The sequence below is a fragment of the Oryctolagus cuniculus genome, chromosome X (genome assembly GCF_964237555.1).
Source record: "Oryctolagus cuniculus chromosome X, mOryCun1.1, whole genome shotgun sequence".
Taxonomy (NCBI): Eukaryota; Metazoa; Chordata; class Mammalia; order Lagomorpha; family Leporidae; genus Oryctolagus; species Oryctolagus cuniculus.
Genome location: NC_091453.1, coordinates 119,002,207 through 119,028,672, shown reverse-complemented (window position 1 = coordinate 119,028,672; position 26,466 = coordinate 119,002,207). Strand labels below are relative to the sequence as shown.

The following is a 26,466-nucleotide window of genomic DNA, read 5'->3' as shown; positions in this document are numbered from 1 at the left end:
TTGGCCATCTTCTGTTGCCTTTCCCACGCCATTAGCTGTGAACTGGATCAGAAGTAGAGAAGCCAGGACATGAACCAGTGCCTATATGGAATGCCAGCATCGCATCACAGGAATTGACTTTATCTGCTACACCACAGTCCTGGCTCTGGAATTCGTATATTTAATCCTCTCTATGTAGAAAATATTTTCTTTCTTTAAAAATATTAACTTGAATAATTACTTGTTTATTTGAAATGGAAAGAAAGAGAATAGAGACACAAATGCACGCAGACAGAGGTATGGTAAACATTTTCTCTAAACTTATAATTTTATTTCTTTTGTATATTGCCATACAAATGTTTCAAACACCTATACAGTGTAAAGTTTCTTGCCTTGCTTTGAAAAGTCCCTTTCACTGAGATAATAAAAATATGCTCACTGATTTTCATTTAATATTTTTATAGCTCTGTAAGAATACTGAAGTACTTTAAAATGGTGTTGGAATAAATAACTATCATTTACAATTATCTGGAGACTTCTCTCATTGGTATTCCTCCTCTGTACTAGAGCCAAGGGGTTCTGGTACTATCAGACTCCTAAGGTTGCCAGTTTGGAGGGAGCTCTAGCTGATCCTAGTTGGACTTTTAATTTCTAAGAGGGGAGGGAGAGTACAGCTTGGGGAGAAAAGTGTTTCCAAATAAATAACTCCTAGACATTTGGCTGCCTTATGTTATGTTACCAATCTGTGCTCCTGACACATATCATTTGATTAAAATTACCAAGTTCTTAGAAAGGCTTCACTAAATAGTTAATAAGCAAACAATCAGAGTTTTGGGAGAATTATAGAAAAGTGAACGTGAGTTGGCTGTTAGATATTAAATAATTGCTACTGACCTTATTGGGTGTAATAATGGAACTGAAGAAATATAGACAAATATCCATATTTGAGGGGAAGGCTGAAGCAAATATGCATGTTGTAATTTGTTTCATCAAAACTGTTAACATGGTTAGTAGTTGAAGATTCATTGCACTATCCTCTTTCCCTGTAGGTCTGGAAATTCTCATGACTGTGTGTGTGTGTGTGTGTGTGTGTAATAACAATTCAAGGGCTGTGGCTATATTTTAGACACTATTATATATGCATCAATGGCTTTTCAGGTTAAATGCAAGATGACAGTTACAAGCAAAAAAACAACTGATAATTGGAGGAATATCACTTTAAATGAAATATTTTCCTACTCTAAATAACTATGTTAAATACTAAAGGACTTTTAAGCCCGAATTCCAGTATAGATTTAATGGTAAGAGCCTTGATTTCCAAGCCTTCTCTTTCTCTTCCAAATTTAAAGAAAATATTTGGAGCCATTTTACCAGAAACCAAATTATTTGAACATAGGGACAGTTCAACTTAATAATACTAATAACAACGATTTTCTGTGTGATACAACAGATGGTGATTTATAAAGGAAATCACAAGCAAATTCTTCAGAGCATAACAAGTGCTTATGCTGGGTAGGGAGAATAACTATTATGTCTTGAACTAAATCACTGGATAAAACTCTATTCAACCAACTTGCAAATGATGGAATATATCTACCCGGAACAGTCATTTTTGGGTCAGAGTTTCATTCTATGTTCTCTTTTCTTGTTAGATAATGTCCTTTTTTAAGATGCTGGAGCTAAGGCAGTAAAAAAGCTAAGACATCTGAAATAAGTTTCTTACATTATCTTAGACTTGAAGTTCTTAGGATGCTAACAAAGAGTGGTGTGATCAAGAAAATTTGCTCTAGAGGGCTTTTTTTTTAAAGTATGGGTGTCTACGGGGTTCACAACACAATATTCTTCTGATTCTTGTGAGCCCAAGAACACCTGGCATCCTCTGCAAGGGGAAATGAAATCTGGCTGGTTGATCTTTCTAGTCAGATAGAGCTCTACCCTCAGGTGCTCAAAAGAACAGGAGGATCGCAGGATGCTTTTTCTCTCAGTATTTTAACTGAATGCTGTATTCGGTGATGATTTGTCTGGGCAAACAGGACTGAGTTAATTGCCGCATTTGGTATGAAACAGCATTTGGTCTTAAGAGGTTCACTTTGATATATGCTACTTACAGCTATTTTTCCCCATTCAGAAATATTAACACACATACACACACACACACACACACACACACATCCAAGGGTGAGCACAAAAAGTATAGATCATCATGAGTCATTTAATATTTTAAAGTGTAATACTGAGAAATTGGTATTATGTGTGTTGCACAAAGTCATTTGGGTAAAATGCCATTCATCCAACTTTCAGGGGAGAGAATATACCTCTATCCATAAGGTTCAATGATGAGGTTTCCATAAGAAATCGCATTTTGTTCAAAATATATAAACTACCCACAAGGCATTTACTAATATGATAAACAAAGATGCCACTCAACTGAATACTGAGACTCAGAGCAACCATTCTAAGATAGGGATCTGGAGAAGGCATTTGGCACAGTGGTTAAGATGCTGCTGTAGATGCCTGCATCCCATATCAGAGTGCCTGGGATTGAGTACTGCCCCCACTTCTGATCCCACTTCCTGCTAATGTGGCCCCTGTGAGGCAGCTGGTGATGATTCCAGTACTTAGGTCCCTGCTACTCATGTAGATTCAGTTCCCAGCTGCTGGATTCAGCTTAGCCTATCCCAGGCTCTTCAGGGGACTTGGGGAGTAAACCAGTGAATGGACTCAATCTCTCTCTCTCTCTCTCTCTCTCTCTCTCTCTCTCTCTCCTCTTGTTCTACTTTCAAATAAATGAAATTTGAAAATAAAAGAAAACCGAGTTCTAATCTAGTACTTCTTCCACTTTAAAACACTTCCTTAAATTCCCATGGATTACTGCATAAAGTCCAATCTCTGCCTTTATGATGGTTCCTGCCACTTTCGCAGACTCACCTTTCACTAACTCTTCCCTTCCACTTCCATAATGTACATATCAGTCAGTGAAGGGACTGTTTTAATCACACAGATTTTCTTAACCTTCAACACTGACTTCAAGTGCCACCTCTTCCAGGAAGCTTTACCTGCTCTCTCCAGTTGGCTCCGAAGCACGGAAGGAAGCTCTCAGAGCCTCCCTCCCATGCTTACCCTGATTACAGTGTATATGATGGCAACTCAGTGCAGCACCATGCATTTCTTGTGATTTAATCATTTACGGGTTTCTTAACAGTGTCAGGAACAAACTAGGTCCTCATTGTATGGCACAAATGCTTACAGCAGAGTGAATACGAGAGAGCTGCATGTTACATACACAAAAAGTGTGGCATTTGAATTGGACTTTGAATAATGGTCAGGGTTCCCAAGTGTGGAGAAGGGGGCAAGCAGTGGGAGGTAAGACATGAGGGCTAAGGCAGAGGCAAGAAAGTGCTGAAGTCGTATGGGGTTAGATTAGAGATGATGCAGCTGAAACGGAGTCTTAAAGTTGTAGCAAAAACGAAATTGGAAGGGCCAGCATTGTGGTACAGCAGATTAAGCTGCTACCTGTGCTGCCAGCATCTCCTATGCGAGTGCTGGTTCAAGTTCTGGCTACTCCACTTCCAATCCAGTTCTCTGTTAATGTGCCTGGGAAGGCAGGAGAAGATGACCCAAGTGCCTTTGCTCCTGCATCCAATGTCAGAGACACAGATGAAGTTCCATGCTCCCAGTTTCAGCCTCACCCAGCCCAGGTCATTATGGACACTTGGAGAGTGAACTAGCAGGTGGAAGATTTCTGCCTCTGTCTCTCTCTGTAACTCTGCCTTTCAAACAAGTAAATGCTAAAATAAAATGAAATTGAGGAAGTTGGTTGAGGCAAATCATGGGTAGCTTCAGATGCTTGATTTCTGATAACACAGAGATATAATTAACTATCTTCATATTAAATGAAAGAATTTGTGTTTCAATAAATAAATAATAAAATAATATAAACGTGATCTATTCTGCCTTGTTAGTAGTTTTTTGCACGTGTAATATATACAGAATTCTCCTTGGTGGGAAATACAAAATGAATTTCATTAAATGATACAGAAATCAAGTGGGATCACAGAATTTCCATTTACAAATAGAAAACACAGAATCAAAAATTGAAATGGAAGAAATATGAAAATCATAAGAGGACTAGCCTAGAAAAACTTAAAAGCTGATAAACAATGTATATTAAAGAGCAACTGTGGCTTATGAGGCCCTGTATCATCTGGTCTAGCCTTGCTTTCCCAGGCTACCTCATACTACCACAAAGCATGTTTACTCTACCCCACTGCATAGGGAAACAAATAACACTACAGTGAAGCACCACTGAAGATAAAACTTCCCTGCTTTTAATACCACCAAGGACATGTGTGCCTCACCATAGCCTTCATACTTGCTGTTCACTCAGCCTGGAGGGATTACCCCCATTTATCACTCCACATGTCTTCAAGCAAAGATCTCCTCCTCAGAAAAGCCTTTCTTATAGTCTTCCCCATGATTCACAGCCATAAGTCTAACATTGCTTTATTTATTCTCATAGCAGTTTCAGTTACTGAAGTAACTGTCTTTCTACTAAGAATGTAAGCTACATGAGGTAGGCATTTGGCCTAATGGTTAAGATGTCTGTATCCTATATTGGAGTGCTTTGCTTAGAGTCCCATTTCTCTTCTCGATTCTAGCATTCCTATTAACACACACCTTGGGAGGCAGCAGTGGCAACTCAAGTGGTTGGGTCCCTGATACCGACATGGGAAACTTGAATTGAGTTCTTGCTTCCCAACTCCATTGTGGGTATCTGAGGGAGTGAACTGATAAATGAGGGTCTCTCTCTCTCTTTCTTTCTCTCTCACTCTCCCTCTCTCCCTCTCTCTCTCTCTCTCCCCCCCTTTCTCCCTTTCTCTAATAAATGACAAAATAAAAATCTTAAGTGAACATTACAAGTCGCATAAAAGATAGGACTCCACGTGTCTTGTTCACTGATGTACCCTCTATGCCTGAGCTCCCATAGCTTGCACCATCCCTTTTGTGCACAATCCCCTAGCTCTGTTCTACATGGCCAGTGCCCAGTGAACACTGACTTCAAACTCAATGGGGATAAACAGCACACAGCAACACCAGCTCTTCCTAACCAAAGCTTCAACAGTTACAGAGCACCCACTGGGGCTCTGCGGCTGAGGGAAGAACAACTCCCTGAAAAGTATACCTGGGTTGGGCTTTCCAAGTCAAGTAGGAGTAAAGGGTTATATGAAAAAAAGGGGGACACGTCAAAAGCATGAACACATGTTTCCTGAATGAGCCCTATCTTTGCACATCAGGCTCTTGCAAGATTACTTTCCCACCATCTCAATAGGCAGATATAGAACCTATGAATGGGTAGGACAGGTAGGAAGTCTTTGAACTCAACAACAGCAAGAACTTTCTGAATAACAACAGCTATGCAAAATGTACCCACTCGATCCATTATGTTGTGAGATTTCTGACACTGGAAATATCAAATGTCAGGTATATGATCAAGAAGACTACCAGAAAACCGTGAATTGAAAATGGCTCTTCAGCCACTGACCCTCCATTCTGTGTGCTATGTTTCCCAGTATTCCTATTTTTAAGCAGTTACCAAAAACTATGCAGTCTCCTCTTGAGCACATTCCTCCCACCTCTCCATTTATACAACTTGATTTCAGTAGTTACCTCAAGCCTAGACTATTATAACTATCTCCTGATGTATTTTGCTACATCCAAGCCAACCCACATAAGCTACTTGATCACAGTTCTCAAAAAAATACCTCTGTGGTGCTGCCGACCAGCTCAAAAAGCTTTCAGTGGCTCCCCAATCAATATCTACAGGTCACACTTCAAACCATGATCTGTCACTACTTCACCTTAATTCTTGATTCCTGTGTTAGTGGGCAGGCACCTCACTGCACCTTCCCCTAAAACAAAGTTCTCCAGGAAGATCGGTTTACTCACTGCCTCTAACCAAATCATGTTTACGCCTTCGCTCACATACTTCCCTTCAGCTGGCATGGCCCCTGCCTCCTCTTTCCCTGTGAATCTCACCATTCAACTCAATTCCCTCTTTTTTTTTTTGACAGGCAGAGTGGACAGTGAGAGAGAGAGACAGAGAGAAAGGTCTTCCTTTTGCCGTTGGTTCACCCTCCAATGGCTGCCGCGGCCGGCGCGCTGCGGCCGGCACACCGCGCTGATCCGATGGCAGGAGCCAGGAGCCAGGTGCTTTTCCTGGTCTCCCATGGGGTGCAGGACCCAAGTACCTGGGCCATCCTCCACTGCACTCCTGGGCCACAGCAGAGGGCTGGCCTGGAAGAGGGGCAACCGGGACAGAATCCAGCGCCCCGACCGGGACTAGAACCCGGTGTGCCGGTGCCGCTAGGCGGAGGATTAGCCTAGTGAGCCGCGGCGCCGGCTTCAATTCCCTCTTATTCTATTGTATCACAATCAAGGAAACAGGAGGCTCTGGAAGCAATTACTAATCTATCTACTAATCTATCTATGAGGACACTTCTAAAAGTGGAAAATGAAATTAAAATATATTTCTTTTGATGAAAAAAATTGATAGCCATGAATAACTTTTTCATAATATATACTTTCCATGAGCTTTTTGGGCAATCCTTGTAAATATTATTGGGAATATTTTTTTATATTTATATATACACATAAAATTGTGAATGTGTGTGTTTGTGTGTGTGTATCCTCAAAGACAGATATTTTAATTCAAATAAAGTACAAAATGTCAGATCCACATGGGCCTGAGAGATTTTGGTCGGCTGAATCAATTTACAGTGACTGATGCATTCAGAGGTCCAGGAGAAGGGACAGCGAGCTCTAATTACATGTAAGAATTCCACTGCACTTCTAACGGATAAATACAGCAATCATTTTGTTCCAGTCAAATGACATTAAGATTTCATTCCCTCCATGGTCCTGAGTCTTCTGTCTATACCTGAATGAAGGAGCGTCCAAGGAGCAAGGGGTAAGCAAGAGGGAAGGGAAGAACTAACATCCGTTGATGCTGAGCGTTCACTACATGCTAGACCCTTTATAACCTGATCAAATTTTGTCCTCACAAAATATGTACACATTGCTCACACTTCTCTTCAGCTGGCATGCCCCCTGCCTCCTCTTTACCTATGAATCTCATCATTCAACTCAAGTCCCATACATAGCCTTGCAGGTGAAAAAGCGGAATGCCAAAGGTGACTTGTGGCATGTCTGAGGTCACACAGCTAGCATCTAAGCTCCATACTTCAATACCCCGATCTGTTCCCCACTAAACCAAGCTACTTTTCCTTAAACTATCCGCTCAGTACCGCTCACACATATTCTAGTGCATACACAGATTCTGTCATGGAGCTTTGCTTATGATTTTTATGTTTGTCTCCTCCAAAACTCAAGCTCAAATTTAACGGCCATAGTTTTGAAAGGTGGGACATTTAAAAGGTAATCAGAAGCCGGCGCCGCGGCTCAAAAGGCTAATCCTCTACCTTGCGGGGCCGGCACCCCAGGTTCTATTCCCGGTCGGGGCGCCGGATTCTGTCCCGGTTGCCCCTCTTCCAGGCCAGCTCTCTGCTGTGGCCAGGGAGTACAGTGGAGGATGGCCCAAGTCCTTGGGCCCTGCACCCCATGGGAGACCAGGAGAAGTACCTGGCCCCTGCCATCGGATCAGCGCGGTGTGCCGGCCGCAGCGTGCCAGCCACGGCAGCCATTGGAGGGTGAACCAACGGCAAAGGAAGACCTTTCTCTCTGTCTCTCTCTCTCACTGTCTACTCTGCCTGTCAAAAAGAAAAAAAAAAAAAAAGGTAATCAGGGGGCCGGCACCGTGGCTCACTTGGTTAATCTTCCGCCTGCGGCGTCAACATCCCATATGGTCACTGGTTCTAGTCCTGACTGCTCCTCTTCCAGTCCAGCTCTCTGCTGTGGCCTGGGAAAGCAGTGGATGATGGCCCAAGTGCTTGGGCTCCTGCACCCGCATGGGAGACCCAGAAGAAGCTCCTGGCTCCTGGCTTCAGATAGGTGCAACTCCGGCTGTTGTGGCCAACTGGGGAGTGAACCAACGGATGGGAGACCTTTCTTTCTCTCCTTCTCCCTCTCACTGTCTGTAACTCTACCTCTCAAATAAGTAAATAAAAAATCTTTAAAAAAAAAAAGGTAATCAGGCCAGGAGAACATCAACTGCATGAATGAATTAATGCAATTCATTCATATTCTTTCTCTCTCTCTCTCTCTCCCTCTCCCTCTATCCCTCATCCTCTCACTTTCCACCATGGGATGACACGTCAAGAAGACAGTCACCTGATACCAGCCCCTTGACATTGGATTTCTCAGGCTACATAACTGTGAGCACCAATTCCCCTAATACACCCCCGTCATATATGTAAATAAACAGATACAGATGTATTATATTGGTTCTGTCTCTCTGAAAAACATTACTAATACAAGCTGGCATGTTTTGTTCTGGGTAAGAGACAAAGACTACCTTAAAAATCATTCAAAAACACTTTTACCTAGCCAATGTTTAATAGGCATAAGTCACTAAATGTGCACCAAACCACTTATTTAAAATATATCGAGGCCAGCGCTATGGGTTAGCAGGTAAAGCCGCCACTTGCTGGCATCCCATATGGGTGCTGGTTCAAGTCCTGACTGCTCTATTTCCGATCCAGCTCTGTACTGCGGCGTGGGAAAGCGGTAGAAAATGGTCCAAGTCCTTGGGCCCCTGCACCTGCGTGGCAGACCGGGAAGAAGTTCCTGGCTCCTGGCTTCATATTGTCCTAGCTCTGGCCATTGCAGCCATTTGGGGAGTGAACCAGTGGATGAAAGACTCTCTCTCTCTCTCTCTTTCTCTCTCTCTCTCTCTGTCTCTCTCTCTGCCTCTGCCTTTCAAATAAATAAATATTTAAAAATAAATAAAATATATTATATGCCAATTAGCCTAGGAAGCCCTATATCTAAAAGATAGGCAAAGGGGAAGACTTTGTTGTACATAATGTTCAAGTTCTAAATATAATGAGTAATAATAGGCAGGCAAATAAGAAGATACCAATATAAAGTGGTAATTCTTGGCCAGGTACCTATATTAATTCATTTAACACTATATCATAGGTACTATGATTATTATCCATATTTTATGGATGAGGAAACTGAAGCTCACAAAGATTAAATAATCCGTCCAAGGTCACACATTCATTAAGTGGCAAAGCCCAACATTTGAACCTATGCCACCTTTCTCCAGACTCCACACTTAACTAGTATAAACTAATGACTTAAGATCATTTCCTATAATTCTTATGTGCTCTAAAAGCATCCTAACATTAGAAGATTCTGTTTAAATTTAAAAGGAGGTTTCCACTGTTCCAAAAGATTCATAATTCCTGTAAGAATAACAATGAGAAAAAACATATTAAAATAAGACCTCTAAAATAACTCATAGATCCAAGTACAAATTATGAATCTACATTTCTCCAATCCAAATTTCCTTCTTGCTTCCTATCAAAGCTGTAAGAAGTAAATAAGCTTGATCCAATTGTTGTTAAATTTCTACAAATATTAGCTACACACAGTAAACAGATTTTAGTCGTAATCCTGCACAGAATAATGCACATTCTTTGTTATGTTATTAATAGCAATTTATTATAAATCTTTTACAGTTTTACTTCCTGAATCCCCACTTCACATAAAACCATATTTTATTGGAGACATCTGTCTAGAAAACCGAATTGAATATTCTAAGATGACATGACTATTCACATCCCACATTCATTCTTCCAAATGAAAAATATAAATTCATATATCTTTGAGAACTTAAATGTCATACATCTCTCATTTTAGAATTTAAATGTCACCATTACAGGCAAAAGTCCTAACTATTTATGTCCTAGACAATTTAGGAATATAATGATGATATGTATTACAACATTGCTTTTATGTTCCTGATATTTTAGTCTTTGATAACAAAGACAGGAACATTTTCATTTTCATTTTCATTTTATGGTTCACTGGGTCTTAAGTCAAATAGATAGCCCTAAGTTTTAGTAATAATCTATTTTTACATGAAAATTTCATGGAAATTTTGATACTTCTTGCTGGATCACAGTAATTTCTATAGCTCTGAAAATCCTTCCATGTAGCTATTGCGCCCTCTGCTGGCTATTGGGTAGAACAGCTACACTCTGGCAGATAAGAAAGGCAGAACTAAGGTGATTCTAGAACAATGTCTGAAATGATCAATAGCTCTTCCCAGCTTCTTTCCCTTTCAGGTTAAGTAGAATGCTGACTTAATAGACCCTTAAGGAAAGCAAATTCTTCTTAGCAAACCAAGGATCTGGCAAGTGCTCGAACAAATTTCCTTTTCTTCTTTTCGAGTAACTGACCATGCCCAAAGCATCCAAGGCTTGCTTGCTTACATGCTGTTGTTGATTTAAGAAAAGGCATACACATCTTAACAACAGTTTATTTCTTCCTTTGTTCTTTTTATTGGCTCCCATAAAACAAAAATTGGGAGGGGGCATTCTTTAGGTGAGGAAGCCATGGCAGGCCTGAAGGAAAACTATGCCATTTCCCACTCCAGGGCTAGATGCACCACTTGTTGCACTCCCTCCCCTTAACCATAATGGTGGCAAACAATCAAAGGTTAGCATAAAATGACTCCACTGGACCATGGCTCCAGGCCCCTCTTAGCCATCTGCTGGCAGAGTTAAATGTGGTTATATGGGGAGAGATGTGCAATAAATAGATTGAGTCTGATTCTCATTAAAGGTGTTTGCATCATAGCAAATTCAAACTGAATTTCAATACCACCAAATATTTATGATGGTCTCCAAGTGCATATTCCACAAAATAATTTCAAAAGCTGTTCCCTACTACTTGCGGTTCCTTTAAATTACCCTGTGGGTTCCTAAGCCTTAAAGGAGTGCAATTCCCCCTTGTGCCTTACTCCTGTGGGCTTTTGGTGGATCCAGTGCAGAGCTCTACACCCTGGGTCTGTGGCATAGCTCTTATCTTCCATCTCCTCCAAACTCTGTATTATCCCACAGGGAGCAAAGCACAGGGCTGTGCTCCTCCTCTTCCCTTCTACATTGCCCCACCCCAAAGTCAGGGAGGCATATTATACACAAGGAAGCCCCAATCCCTACTACAAGAGGGCAAATGATACATATTACAGAAGTCCAGGACATGGCACCTTAGAGACAGGAAAAAACCACTTCACTGCTTTGCAGGACTGGAAATGGAGGTGTGGCAAATGAAGCCAAGTTGTGCAAGAGCATGGTCACATCCTGTCTTTAACATTTCTGGTTCTTGTTTCTTGAGCAACATTTAGCATTAATTCCTAAAACTTTTAATTCCTAAAACAGTACATGAAAACCTTTACCTTGATTAGTGAATGTCTTGGTGCCTCCTTATATTTTGTGCCTTAAGCAATGTCCCCACCCACACCCAAAACTGTCCCCTTCTCCCCAGCACAAGATCTGGCCCAGGTTTTAGGTAGCAAGTCAGAAATTGAGCCTATGTGTGTATGAGAAAGGCCTGAAGACCACCACCCACTGGGGAAGCTCCAGAAGCCCAGCATCTTGCACTTCAAGGTCCTGCCCAGACCCTGATAACCTCCCAGGTGCTCCCAGCCCTTCCCCCAAGGAAAGCTCCCAGGAGAATTCTCTCCCCAGGACCAAATGGGCTACCTGACCTGATAACATGGGGCAATAAAACCTTCTCAGATGCCCTAATTTTCACCCCAACAAACCCTTCCACCAGGACTTTGTCCTGGAGGAGAGGGGGAGGTGGGTAAACAGACTCCCTTAAAAACCTAGGGAGTCCAAAACGGACTGCCTGCTCAGCTCTCTGCGGCTCTGCTGAGCCGCCCTCCAGGCCTGCCCAGGTGTATTCTCTGCACTCAACCATGTCACCTTGCTCTCCCCCAGTCCTCCGAGCAACTGGGTGCTCTCTCTCTGTCCCTTCTGTTCCGATGGATGCCCTATCCCCAGTAAAGCCTCATCACTTTGAAGTAGGCAGGCGTAATTTTAAAATTGATTAGCTTTGTGAGCTGGAAGACCACGCCTTCACCACGCCCCTGTGTGATCGCATGCCCCTACCTGGCCACACCTGGGTGCCCACCAGCCAATCAGTTTAATTAACCACTCCCCTTTGGAAGTGGGTTAAAAGCCTGGGACACAGTGTGTTCACCCTTCTCTTCTTTGCCCTGGCCTCTTGCCAGGAGAGGGATTGCTGTAGCCCTGCGCCTCCAGGGTGCATGGCCTTCGGGCCATCTGCCCTAGGCTTCCTGGCCTAGATGCTCCTCCTCGTGGCTGGTTCCTGGTGCTTGGTATGAACCCAGATTTACCTCTGTCTCTTAGATAAAGCTCTCACTCTCCTATGCATCTTTCACACTAAATATAAGCCTAAAATGTACCATGCTGCCTCATTTATTTATGCCGGTATTTAGAATTCTTCTCTAAATTTTAGGCAAGAACCCTCTCAGGCTTATTAATATTGGGGATTTATTAATAAGCATATGGTGATATCGTATGGCACCCCAAATTCTGGTAGCATATGTGGCACCCAAGATGGAACTTCTGGGGGTACTTTAAGGGGCCACATTTTGATATATATTTTAGGGGGTCATTCCCGATGTCAACTGCACTCTCTGTCTCACACCTGCAATCTTTCTTGTGTGAAGACAAGAACCCCACGGCTTCCATGGCCTTCCCTCCAGTAACACAGGTAATTTGCATGAGGGCATTAGTGATGGACAGGATATTGCAGCTAAAGGAGGAAAAAGGTGGCTGAAAGCAGGAGTCCGGGAGCATCCTGGGGAGAAGGGAGGCGTCGCAGAAGTGGTCTTTGGCTGCCCGAGCAGTTTAGAGCCAACGATGCTATTTGTGCTCCTCTTGGGCAACTTGTGGCACTCCTCAAGGAAAATCCGAGTCAGAATCCAGGAAGAAATGTAGCTTATCGGATCTCACAGCTCAGGGGCCCGCCGCCTGCTGCCCTCCAAGAGGCGGCGTCTTGTCCTTGAGGTGCTTCTGCCCACGCAGTGCCCCTGAGTGCCACTTTTGTCAACAGGCTGCTCTTCAGAAGACCTGCCCCCACGGACGCCCCTGCCAGCATGGATCGCCTGGCCACCAGTTGCTCTACTCGCTCTGTGCTGGGCACGCTCCATCCCCACCAGGATGGGAACACAGTGTTCCTGTCACTTGTAACCTGGCTACAGTGTGCCAGAATACTTTCTAGGGAGTACCATTCCTCTGCCTCCACCCAAATTCCTCTCTGCTTTGGCAGTCAATTAACTATCTCAAAGCCAAAAAGGTAAGAGACAACCAACCTCAGAGAACGCCAGCTTGAGGGACCTGGACTTGCTGTTCCCATCTTTAGAAGCCCTCAAATTTCTCAGAACAAAAAGGTTGAGTACCTATCCATAGCTTCCTTCAGGTTTCTCACAAAGCATTGAATATGGCTTGTCCAATTGAGGCTGAGAATTCAGAATGCTCTCCTCTGGAAAATGGATGTGAAATAGGGCTGTTTATATCACACAGTTGTTGTTTTTAAGATTTATTTATTCGATGGCCTGCGCCGTGGCTCACTTGGCTAATCCTCCGCCTGCGGCGCCAGCACCCCGGGTTCTAGTCCCAGTCGGGGTGCCGGATTCTGTCCAGTTGCTCCTCTTCCAGTCCAGCTCTCTGCTGTGGCCCAGGAGGGCAGTAGAGGATGGACCAAGTGCTTGGGCTCCTGCACCTGCATGGGAGACCAGGAAGAAGTACCTGGCTCCTGGCTTCGGATCGGCACAGTGCTGGCCGTAGCAGCCATTAGGGGAGTGAACCAACGGAAGGAAGACCTTTCTCTCTCTCTCTCTCTCTCTCTCTCTCTCTCTCTCTCTCTCACTGTCTAAATCTGCCTGGCAAAAAAATAAAAATAAAAAATAAAAAGATTTATTTATTTATTCGAAAGGCAGAGTTACAGAGGAGGGGGGAGAGATTTTACCTGCTGGTTTACTCCTGAAATGGCCACAATGGCCTGGGCTGGGCCAGGAGACAGGGAGCTACATCCAGGTCCCCCAAGTAAGTACAGGGGCCCAAGCACTTGGGCCATCTCCCACTGCTTTCCCAGGCACATTAGCAGGGAGCTGGAAGTGAAATGGAAGCATCTGGGACTTGAACAAGCCAAAGGGGTGCCAGCATTGCAGACAGGAGCTTAACCCGTTGTGCCACAGCGCCAGCCCCCACACCATGGTAGGCATTGTGCCACAATGGATTAAGCCACTGTCTGAGATACCAGCATCCTGCATCATGGAGTGCTGGTTCAGTTCAGGCTGCTCTGCTTCCTATCCAGCTCCTTGCTAATGCACCAGAGAAGACAGTGGGTGATGGCCCAAGTGCTTGGGCCCCCGCCAACCATATGGGAGACTCACATGGAGTTCTTGGCTCCTGGGTGCAGTGTGGCCCTGCCCCAGCTGTTGTGGACATTTAGAGAGTGAACCAGTAAATGGACAATTTCTTTCTCTTCCTCTCTCTCTCCCCCTGTCCCTCTCCCTCTCCCTCCCTCCCTCTCTCTCCCCCTAGCACTCTGCCTTTCAAATCAAGCAATAAATAAATCTTTTAAAGAAAAATGTACTGAAAGCAATGAGGGAAGTGAGGATGCATATTTCCTCCAAATGCCCAAAGACAAATTTGGCTTCAGGAGTCCTGTCTCAGATCTTTGGTCATTTTTAAAGTCTTTATAAATGAGGATCGGGCAAAGGCAGAAGGACAAATGTCAGCTTTGGCAGAAGGTGGTTCTGGCTAAAACAGTAGAACACATACTACCATGTGGATATGTCCTGTGTAGTATTTGAGATACATTCATGCTAACATTTTTTCATCGATTAAATGAAACTCAAATTATCTGAATTGTCTGTTTTTTGGACAACACCAAGAACAATGCAAAGACTACTTGAATTCATTCATTTATAGTCTTTAGCAAAGATAACACTAGTAGAGGTTGGCAAAAAAAAAAACACCACAAGAATTTTTAGTAATTTGTATATGCAAAAAACATGTAGTAATCACACTGGAATATTTCCTGTGAAAGCTGCATGCACACACACACACACATATATATATAAACATATACAAGTGTGTATATACACTACACAAAAATACGTGATAACCACATTGGAATATCTAGTATGAAAATCAATTGTATATACATACACACATATACGAGTGTGTGTATACACACACAAACCTGTATATACACGTATTAATTAAGGAGACTGTCAATCTGATAATTAAGCCCCTAAATCATTAACATTAATCCAGAGAGCGGCAAACTACTGCCCACAAGTCTGATTAAGCTGGTGGCCATTTACTGTATGAGCTTTGAGCTAGAATGGCTTTTACATTTTTAAATAGCTAAAAAAAAATCAAAAGAATACTGTTTTGTGACAAGTCAAAGTTATATAAGCTTCAAAATTCAGTGACCCTAAATAAAAGTTTATTGTAACCCAGCCTGTCCACTCATTTCCATGGTGTCTCCAGCTGTTTCCAGATTCCAGTGGCAAAGCTGATTAGTTTTTACAAAGACTGTAATAAGCACCAGAAACACTTAACTATCTGGTTCTCTGCAGAAGCAGTTTGTCAACTCCGATATAGATTAAATATTTACCTGTAAAGTGGTTTTGTGAATAAATGTTAAGTGCATTACTGTAACTCTTGTGTGGGCTAAACATTTTCCTGTTTTTGCAGAAATTATTTGATTAGCTATCCTTTTCCTCATTGCCAAAAGATGTTTTCACGGAAAACTTTGGTAAACTGCAAATCAACAGCATTTGAATGATTCTCGTTTTAATAATAGAGACTATCTCTGCTTTTCATGATTTCTAATTCACCCCTTGTCCATTGCTTGCACTACATTACTAACCAGAATATCTGGATGTCAAACCCAGTCAGTATGTTACCAAGTGACTCGACTGCCATCTAGTGGTCACAGATAAGGGTGTATTATTTATTCATTTACATTTAGACTAGGTAGCTATAAACTATAGCACCTAAAAGCTATAGTGACAGCCGGCGCAGTGGCTCGCTAGGCTAATCCTCCGCCTTGCGGAGCCGGCACACAGGGTTCTAGTCCCGGTCGGGGCACCGGATTCTGTCCCAAGTGCCCCTCTTCCAGGCCAGCTCTCTGCTGTGGCCCGGGAGTGCAGTGGAGGATGGCCCAAGTCCTTGGGCCCTGCACCCCATGGGAGACCAGGAGAAGTACCTGGCTCCTGCCATCGGATCAGCGCGGTGCACCAGCCTCAGCGCTCCGCCGCGGCGGCCATTGGAGGGTGAACCAACAGGAAAGGAAGACCTTTCTCTCTGTCTTTCTCTCTCACTGTCCACTCTGCCTGTCAAAAAAAATTAAAAAAAAAAGCCAGCTATAGTGATGACATAATTAGCATTTTACATTTTGCAACTTTTTTTTTTATTTATTTACTTGACAGGTAGAGTGATAGACAGTGAGAGAGAGAGAGAGAGAGAGAGAGAGAGAAAGGTCTTCCTTCTATTGGTTCACCCCCCAAATGGCCGCTACGGCCAGCACTGCGCTGATCCAAAGCCAGGAGCCAGGTGCTTCTTCCTGGTCTCCCATGCAGGTGCAGGAGCCCAAGCACTTGGTCCATCCTCTACTGCCCTCCCAGGCCACAGCAGAGAGCTGGACTGACAGAGGAGCATCCGGGACTAGAGCCGGCGTCCATATGGGATGCTGGCACCACAGGTGAGAGATTAACCAAGTGACCCATGGCACCGGCCCCATTTTGCAACTTTCAAGTCATTTCCCAAACTACAGTATTTTAGTTAATCCTCACTACATTGTTGTTATAAGCAGACCTTGTTTGCCAATTTTTAAGATTTATTTATTTATTTGAAAATCAGAGTTACAGAGAGAAGGAGATACACAGCAACAGAGATGGCTACAATGGCCAATGCTGGGCCAGGCTGAAGCCAGGAGTCAGAACATGGGTGGCAGGGGCCCAAAAACTTGCATCATCCTCCACTGCTTTTCCCAGGCTATTAGCAAGGATCTGGGACACGAACTGGCTCCCATATCAGATGCCGGCATCACAGGTAGCAGTTTTACCAGCTATACCACAATGTTGACCACTACCATATTTTTTATCTTTCTTTAAGATTTATTTATTTATCTGAAAGGCAGATCCATAGACAGGCAGAGGCAGAGGCAGAAGCAGAAGGAGAAAGAGAGAGAGAGAGGGAGGAGAGGGAGAGGGAGAAGAGGGAGAAGAGGGAGGGAGGGAGGGAGAGTGAGTCTTCCATCCGCTGGTTCACTCCCCAGATGGCCGCAATGGCTGGAGCTGGGCCAGAGCTGGGCCAAAGCTAGGATCCAGGAGCTTCTTCTGGGTCTCCCACGCAGGTGTAGGGGACCAAGCACTTGGGCCATCTTCTACTGCTTTCCCAGGCCATAACAGAGAGCTGATCAGAAGTGGAGCAGCTGGGACTCAAACTGGCACCCATATAGGATGCCAGCACTGCAGGTGGCAGCTTTATCTGCTACGCCACAGTGCCGGTCCCTCGTATTTTTTCAAGTGAAGAAACAGAATGTGGGACTGGTGCTGTGGTGCAGAGGGTTAAGCTGCCACCAATGATGCTAGGAGCAATGGTTCGACTCCCAGCTGCTCTTCTTCCCATCCAATTCCCTGTTAATGTGCCTAGAAATGCAGCAGAGGCCAAGTACCTGGGCCCCTGTCACCCACATGGAAGATCTGGAAGTTCAAGGCTCCTGGCTGTGGCCTGCGCCTACCCAAGCTGTTGCGGCCATTTGGGAAGTTACTAGTAGATGGAAAATCTCAATCCCTCCCTCCTTTCCTTCCTCTCTGTCACTCTGCCTTTCAAACAAATGAATAAATACCTTTTAAAAGAGAGAGTATGAACGTTGGCTTGTTCAGGGTCATGAGGTGGGCCCTAACTTAACTACCATGCTCTGCTTGCTGAACCCAACCCCTCTAAACTTAGGTGCTCTCATCCCTATATTTCTAGTTCGATTCTGCCAGTGATTTTGAAAGCATTTTCCACTTGGACATTTATTCTCGGAAACTTCCATGCATAATCTTTTTAAACAAACATGAGCCATCCAAAATATTCTCTCCCATGAAAAAAAATAATTTTAAGGAAGCAAATATATTTTTTCCTTGGCAAAGGATTACTGTTTTTTAAAGACAGGATGTCATTTTTGATTTATTTTCTGACTGAGGGTATATAAATTGGGCAGAAGATATTTAAGGCTTAAACCTTGGAGGCTGTGTTACTGGCAAAACACCTGCTACTGGTAATTTTTAAATCTTTTTTATTAAGACCTATAATGATAATTTTTCCAATGTAATGTAATTCCTAGTTTTAGGCCAAAGTTTTCAGAGTGTATGACACAGTGGTCTTTAAAACATATCCATTTTAATTGCTTGGTGTCTCACAAACTTCCAAGGACTTGTTGTGAATATGCAAAAGAAACTCTGAGCTTGCTGTACTAATGCTCATTGGAGAAGGGTACTTTGTGGGCTCTTCCATGACCCAATAAGGCACCTCTGTCTCATAACTGCAGCCTACATGCTTCAATAATGACCAAGAACCAGATCAAATGAACCAAAGGCCAGCATACCCTATAAGAAAGAGTCAGGTTTCTGACAGCATCCATCTGCTGAGTCTGAAGTTTGGCACACATTCAGAATGTACCAAATAATGGGCCAGCTGCTAAATGCAGCTGCACTTGAGCATGGCCAAAAATGCCTGGCAGGTCACTGCACAAAAAAGCAGTTTCCAGAGCCTTGCAGACGATTGTTCCCAGGCTGTTTCTTGTGAACAGCACCCTGTTGGGACACTGAAATATTACTTCCCAACAGTTCCACTTTCGTATTAAAAATTCACTTTGAGTAGAAGTATGAAACTAAGGTAACTGGGGCATGGAAATTAAATGTTTTTACTGCTGGATCTTTTGCATGGCCTTAAGTTTAACCATAGGTGATACAAGTGTATCAGATGGAGGTATTCTCTCAAATGCTCTAGCGTGGACATGACCTCAGACACATTTTCTTGGTTGTCCCCATTCCCATTTTCTTGGCTGTCAGCATTAAGTTGAGCCATTTCTAACTGTTGAGGCTGAGCTATTTACATGGGTACTATGTTGTTCAACTCAAGTATACCTCAAGAATTGTCCCAAAAGGAGAGTACTGATCATTTTTAAGAGCACCTGAGGTTCATTTGTGATTTGTCTCAGCCATGTCAGGTTACCCCAAGTGTGTCCCTACAAGTTCACAGCACAAGAATTTCATAAAGTTGCTACCATTTATCTCACAATTGCTGTTGCTGCTACTACTACTGATGACAACAACTGATATTTACATAGGTCCCCTCTTATTAAGCACTATTCTAGGTGCTTAGTATATGTGAACTAACCCAATCTTCACAGATAATTCCTGTGAGCTGCAGTGTTACCGTCATCCCCATTTCATACAGAGGTTGTGTGAGCTCATATTCACTCAGCTAGCCAGTAGAGAAAGAAGGGAATGCATGAACTCAGATAGTCTGATTCTGGAACCTTCACTTTTAATTACCATAGCACAAATTCCAAAGAACAGTCAGAAGAAGAAAACTGACGCACCACTCCCACTGGCTGCTCAAGAAAGTCCAGGGACCCAACTTGGTATTTAATATCTTCCATGATTTAGCTGTCTCATATATTTTCCTCAGCCTGTTATACTGCCCGGCCTAATCCACTGCAGCCCTTCCAAAGGACTCGCCAGTAACAGGCCATGCCTCTACAGATGTCCTTCCTTCTGCTTTACCCCTCCCTCTCTCCTTTCTCTGTTGAACTCCCATTCATTCTTTAAGGCCCAGATCCACTTAGAACTTTCTGGTAAATCCTTTTTGAAATTCCAGCTAGAAAGAAACACTTTCACTACTGAACTCTCCCTCATAGCTCCTTGTCTGAATTTTTCTGTGGGCATTCAGCAGCTTTTACCTGGTATTGGAATTATTTATGCGCATGGAGTCACATTCACTAGACTATAAACTCATTACAGAAAAATCCCTGTGCAACCTCAGCTACAACCATGCCTCCTTTCTTAGTTTCCCGACACTCAGAGCACTCCCACGCACTTTGTTCTTACTTCAGTTATCTATACCACTTAAACTTATGCCAGGATAAGGTTTTTAGTCTGGGTGTCTTCCTTCCCCTGCCTAGAAAGTTAACTCCTTGAGGCCAGACAATGTTTTCTTTGTCTCTGTATCCCCACTCTAGCATAGCATCTTGCTTCTGTGCTTGCTAAATGAATGAATGCAGGAGTGAAGCCTTTCCTCAACTCCTCCAACTAGAAGTAATCATGTTCTTCTCTGAGTCCCGACAGTAACTTGTCCTTTCTTGTGCCACTGTGACTTTCACCACATATTAGAGTTATTGAGAGCTATATCTTTGTTCCCTTGTTAGACTGTAAGCACCTTAAGTAAGGTTGCAGATATACCATAGGCTCTTCCATGGTCCCATTGTCTACATCATCTACCAGAGTTCCTGATGCAACAGATGAGTTTAGTAAATATTTTTTGAATGAATGATTCATCACAATGAATATAGTTTCTTAAGGATGGGCTCATAGGTGTTCCCAAAGAATCAATGAAAGAAGGCTGAGCTGGTGGGGACCAGTATTTCACTGAGATAAGCTCTGGTTAACAGATAAAAGGCTGTGAGCTACAGTGCCTGTCATTCACACTGATACAGACAAGATGCCATCATTTGCCACTCCTATCAGTAGTGATGCCACAGGCATTTTATTATTCTTGACACTGCAATTGTAGAAATTAGAACAAACATCAATGTCTTCCAAGAGAACAGGACAAAGTGCAAAAACCTTTTAAAGAAAACATCATCACACATTATTTTTGTACAATAGCAGCATCTACAAGGATACCTCAAAAAGTTCATGGAAAATGTGTATGATGAAAAACTTCATGGATTTCAAAAGTTTTTGTGCTAAAGTCAACTAATCTTTTCATTCTGCTTTCCACAAACTTTTGAAGTACTCTTGTGTATGACAAACATTGAAAATGGGGTAACTGAATAGCTGAAATGCTAATATTATGGATTTAGATATTTTGACTTAATCTCTAATGTTCAATTAACTGGCCCAGATACCATCAGAAACACTGCTTGTGGTGAGGAGGAATTCCAGTGTTATACTTGCAATAAATTCTGGATAAGAGGGGAATTTTTAAAAAGTAGAACACATAGGAGTTAGAATCAAGTTCCATTTCAAATGCTTATTAGCTCTGCAATCTCTCCTTGCATGATTTTTCAGAGGAATAAATTAATATGGATAAAAGCATCTTGAAAATTATCTGACACACAAAAATTCTCAGAAATGTCCTTTTTCTTTCTTCCCATAAATCTTACAGTTGTATTTTTCTATAAAGAAAAATCCAGGTCAATGGAAAAAAAATATTTTCCAGCTATCTATCTCACAAACAATATCCAGAATATATCAGCAACTTTAAAAACTCAACAACAAAACAATCCAGTTAAGAATGGACAAAGGACCTTAATAAACAGTTCTCAAAGGAAGAAACACAAGGGGTCGGTGCTGTGGCTTAGCAGGTGAGGACACCACCTGAGTTGCTGGCATCCCATATGGGCGCCGGTTCAAATCCTGGCTGCTCCACTTCCAATCCAGCTCTTTGCTATGGCCTAGGAAAGCAGTAGAAGATGGCCTAGGTGCTTGGGCCCCTGAACCCACAGAGGAGACCCAGAAAAAGCTCCTGGCTCCTGGCTTCAGATCGGCGCAGCTCCATCCATTGTAGCCATTTCGGGGGTGAACCAGCAATGGGAGTGAACCAGTGGATGGATGACCTCTCTCTCTCTCTCTCTGCCTCTCTGTAACTCTGCCTTTCAAATAAATAAATAAATCTTTTAAAAAAGAAGAAGAAGAAACACAAATGGCAAACAAATATATGAAAAAAATGCTCAACATTACCAGCCATCAGGGAAATGTAAATCAAAACCACAATGAGGTATCACCTCACCCCTGTCTGAATGGCTATTAACCAAAACATAGAGAGTAACAAATGCTGATAAGGATGTGGATAAGGGAGAACACTTATACACTATCAGTGGGAATGGAAATTAGTGTAGCTACTGTAGAAACCAGTGAGGAGATTTCTTTAAAAGCTAAAAATAGACTTGCCAAATGATCTAGCAATCCCAAAAAGACATGAACATGTTGTATCAAAGAGATACCTGAGCCACCATGTTTATAGCAGCACTGCTCACAATAACCAAAATACGGAATCAACCAAGGTGCCCATCATCAGATGAATGGATATATATATATATATATAGAGAGAGAGAGAGAGAGAGTAGAATATTACTCATCTATAATAAGAAATGAAATTCTAACATTTGCATCAACTAGAGGACCTCATGTTGAGTGAAATAATCCTGACATAGAAAAACAAATATCACATGCTCTCCTTTATATGTGGAAGCTACAATTTCTATAGAGAAAAAATTCTAAAAACAAAAAAGGAAGAAATAAATGCCCATGAATGTCAGAATCGCTGCAAATATAGTTTTGTGAAACTTCTCTTTATAACTTTGTCAAATCAATGGTTAATAATGTTATATCACTATAGTTTTAATGATCTCTGATTACTTTAAAATTTATATAGGTGAAATGATCATTTTTCCATTCAACTTTTTTTTTTTTTGACAGGCAGAGTGGACAGTGAGAGAGAGAGACAGAATGAAAGGTCTTCCTTTTCCATTGGTTCACCTCCCAATGGCCGCTGCAGCGGGCATGCTGCGGCCAGCGCACCGCGCTGATCCGAAGCCAGGAGCCAGGTGCTTCTCCTGGTCTCCCATGGGGTGCAGGGCCCAAGGACTTGGGCCATCCTCCACTGCACTCCCGGGCCATAGCAGAGAGCTGGCCTGGAAGAGGGGCAACTGGAACAGAATCTGGCACCCCAACCGGGACTAGAATCCAGTGTGCCAGCGCCACAGGCGGAGGATTAGCCTATTGAGCCATGGCGCCAGCCTCCATTCAACTTTGTTTACATGTGTTGCCTATATACCCACTAAACTAGGGGGTTTTTGCTTTTTATTTCTTAAACATATTTGGTGAAGCATAAGTCTTTTCACTGTAATGTAAATTTAAAATGTAATCTCAAAACTGAAAGAAAGGGCCAGCATTGTGACCTAGTGGGTTAAGCTGCTGCCTTTGAAGCCCACATCCCATATGAGCGGGTGCTGGTTTGAGTCCTGACTGCTCTACTTCTGATCCAGCTCCATGCTACTGTGCCTGGGAAAGCAACAGTGGATGGATGGCCTAAGTGTTTGGCCCCTTGCACCTACGTGTGAGACCTGGAAGAAGATCCTGGCTCCCGGCTTCTCCTTGGCCCAGCCTCGGCCATTGTGGCCATCTAGGGAACGAAGCAGTGGATGGAAGATCTCTTTCTCTCTCTTTCTCCCCCACCTCCACCCCGTCTCTGCCTGCCTCTTCCTCTATCTGTGTAACTCTGACTTTCAAATAAATAAATAAATGTTTAGGGAAAAAAAAAAAGAGAAAGAAAGCAGGGAGGGGAGAGGGAAGGAGGAAGGAAATATCATTATATTCTTAGAATTAGATCTATGAACTATATTGAATCTGTGACAAACTAATTTCTTAAAAAGTACTTGTTACAAATCCAATTATAAATTGCCAGTTACTACTTTATATTAATCCAGTAAGAGCAAAGTTAAAGATTTATTTATTTGAAAGAGTTACACACACAGAGAGAGAAAGAGAGACAGAGAGAGAGAAGTCTTCCATCCGCTGGTTCACTCCCAAATTGGCCACAACAGCCGGAGCTGGGCCGATCCGAAGCCAGGAGCCAGGAGCCAGGAGCCAGGAGCCAGGAGCTTCTTTCAGGTCTCCCATGTGGGTACAGGGGCCCAAGGACTTGAGCTATCTTATACTACTTTCCCAGGCCAGAGTAGAGAGCTGGATGGGAAGTGGAGCAGCTGGGACTCGAACTGGCACCCCTGTGGGATGCCGGCACAGCAGGCGGCAGCTTTACCCACTACACCACAGTGCCAGCCCCTCATTTGCTCTTGTGAATTAAAGTTACTATTTTTTTGTCATTTTCTAACTCCAATTCAATTTTGCTTTCATCTACTTGCTTTGTCCTCTTATCAATAAGCATGCTACATTTCTATATTTTACAGAAAAAAATAATACATATATAATATAAATAATTGCTTTTAAATTAGTTATAAAAAGCAGAAGAATAAATGTGCATTTAACCCATCAAAAGGAGAAAGAAAAACCCAGTTCGAGACTACTTTTTTCTGAGAAATTTTAGTTTTACTTATTTATCAAGTTTAAATCTTTTAAGTCACACAGATTAGTCTCCCCCCTCCCCCAAGTACACAGTTTTAATAGCCTGGTGACAGAAGGCCGATTGTGGCCATCTAAATGGGCGGGCTGGGTTCCAATGGATCAATAACTCACTTGGTGGCCCGCTGCCAAGGGGCCAATCACCACTAGAAAATATGGAGCTCAATTCTTCTTTTGTCTGCCACTGGTTAATTGGCCCTGTCATTCTATTGTCAGAAACAGTTTTCCCTGGCAGTGGTGACAGTCACTTCTAAACAATCTTAAACATGAGAGTAAGTGTGTGACCAGCATGCAGATAGGAAATCATTACAAACATTTACAGACATTTTCAGATTGGGGGAATGTCTGAGAAAAATGTATACAATATTTAATTAATAGAGTATTCACAATCAGTTTTAAAAGCACTTGTCAAAACGGAATAGTAAATTCTTTTAGAATGAAATAAAAATGAAGGAGCAATAATTAGGCATCTAATTAACCATAAAAATATTTTTAAGATTTGTAATGACAGTTAATTGCAATAAAACATCATGTGGATTTGAAAAGCTGTTAACTAAATTGAAAATAATGACATTGTGAATGCATATTTCCTTATGTTCACCCAGGCACATGGGCTAGAGTAGAGCCCCAGCTGACTCTGTGATCCAGTGTACCATAGCACCTGCTGGGCCAGCTGTACATCCAGCCGCCCTTATTCTTGGTGCACCTGTTTTTCTCTTTCTCATTTTGTCCCCATACATGTGACAGGTCCTGTGATTCTCTGCCCTTTTCCCCCAGTCCACAGAACTCCTATGATAGAGATGCCAAAAGAAGATGATTCATGGGATTAACAAATAACAAAATGAGGCATGGGAGCAGCCTGCCTTTATCACTGGAATTCCACAGAATCATGCCAGGGCTGAATATCTCCACACTTGACCTAACATCAAAGTATGTCTCTTTTATTCACTATAGCTACAACTACCTTTAAATATAAGAGGCTTTCAATTTTAGTCTCATTAAGGTTTCATTCAAATGTGATTTGAGTTATGACCACGGAATTTCAAAACATCTATCCTGAGTTAAAGAGGATATATTTTCAAATTTCACTTTACTTAAAAAAATCTAAGCTCATGGCTCCATGTAATGTCTCTTTATGGAGTGAGTATTACTATTCTCTTACAGCTATTCTTAATAAGAAGTTGGGCCACTAGTTACTCACTTATTCTATTTTTTGAAGGAAGGTTATATAAACAGTTCAGAGAAATATTTTTTCTTCAAGCACGTAAGTGTACATGTTTCAATAATTTCTAATTATCAATCGAACATACATCCTTGTCCATTTTAATGGTTTCTTATTTAGTAGAATTTACTTATATTCAACCATAATTTATCTGCAGTTAACAATTTTCATATTTGAGGACAATATGATCCTCTAAAATTATCACTGCAATATAAAATGTGTAACTGTGGCTAGTATGACTCAAAGACAATAGGTAGAATACACTTTCTTTAGTTATTCATTGATGTCTAGCATCTAATTTATCAAAATATCAGGGGAATGAAGATCACTGAGTCTATCTGACAAAGAATCTAGGTTTTAGCAACTAATTACCAGTTTCAGATGGATCCAAAAAGAGGGCTCTGTAAGTATATATTTTCATAGCAATATTAATATTCACAGATTCTTACATCTATTCACCCCAAAAATGTTTCCCTCAGCTGCTGTTCTGGTCATGTCACCGTGCAAGGCAAGGGAAATTATAGAAAAATGCATGAAATCCCCCCAACAAGAAAGTATGGTAGATACTATTATGATTCCAATTTAATAAGTGTAGCTCAGATGAATTATTTGCCCAAGTCACACAGCTAGTAAGTAGCAGACTCACCCATAAAAACTTAGAAAACATAGTCACCTTTAACTTAGTTTTTAACTCGGGGACATAGTATTGGATCAAATAACTTATACGGAGATTGGTCAAGCCTCGGAGCACTGTGGAGACATAGGATTATATACTGAAACTTTTAATAACTCTTCAGTGCCTTGACAAGTTATCACCAATTCTGTGGGTGGCATCAAATTTGCCCATTCATCATCACAGTAACTCAGTTCCTCTTTTTCAAGTACTTCTAAAGTC

The 26,466-nt window shown here is 42.3% G+C and overlaps 1 long non-coding RNA gene across 5 annotated transcripts in view; it reads right to left on the bottom strand.

The window, feature by feature from the left end:
• Positions 1–26,466, bottom strand: part of LOC103352047 (uncharacterized) — a 71,240-nt gene that overhangs the window by 12,178 nt on the left and 32,596 nt on the right. The gene's annotated exons all lie outside the window — the stretch shown is intronic.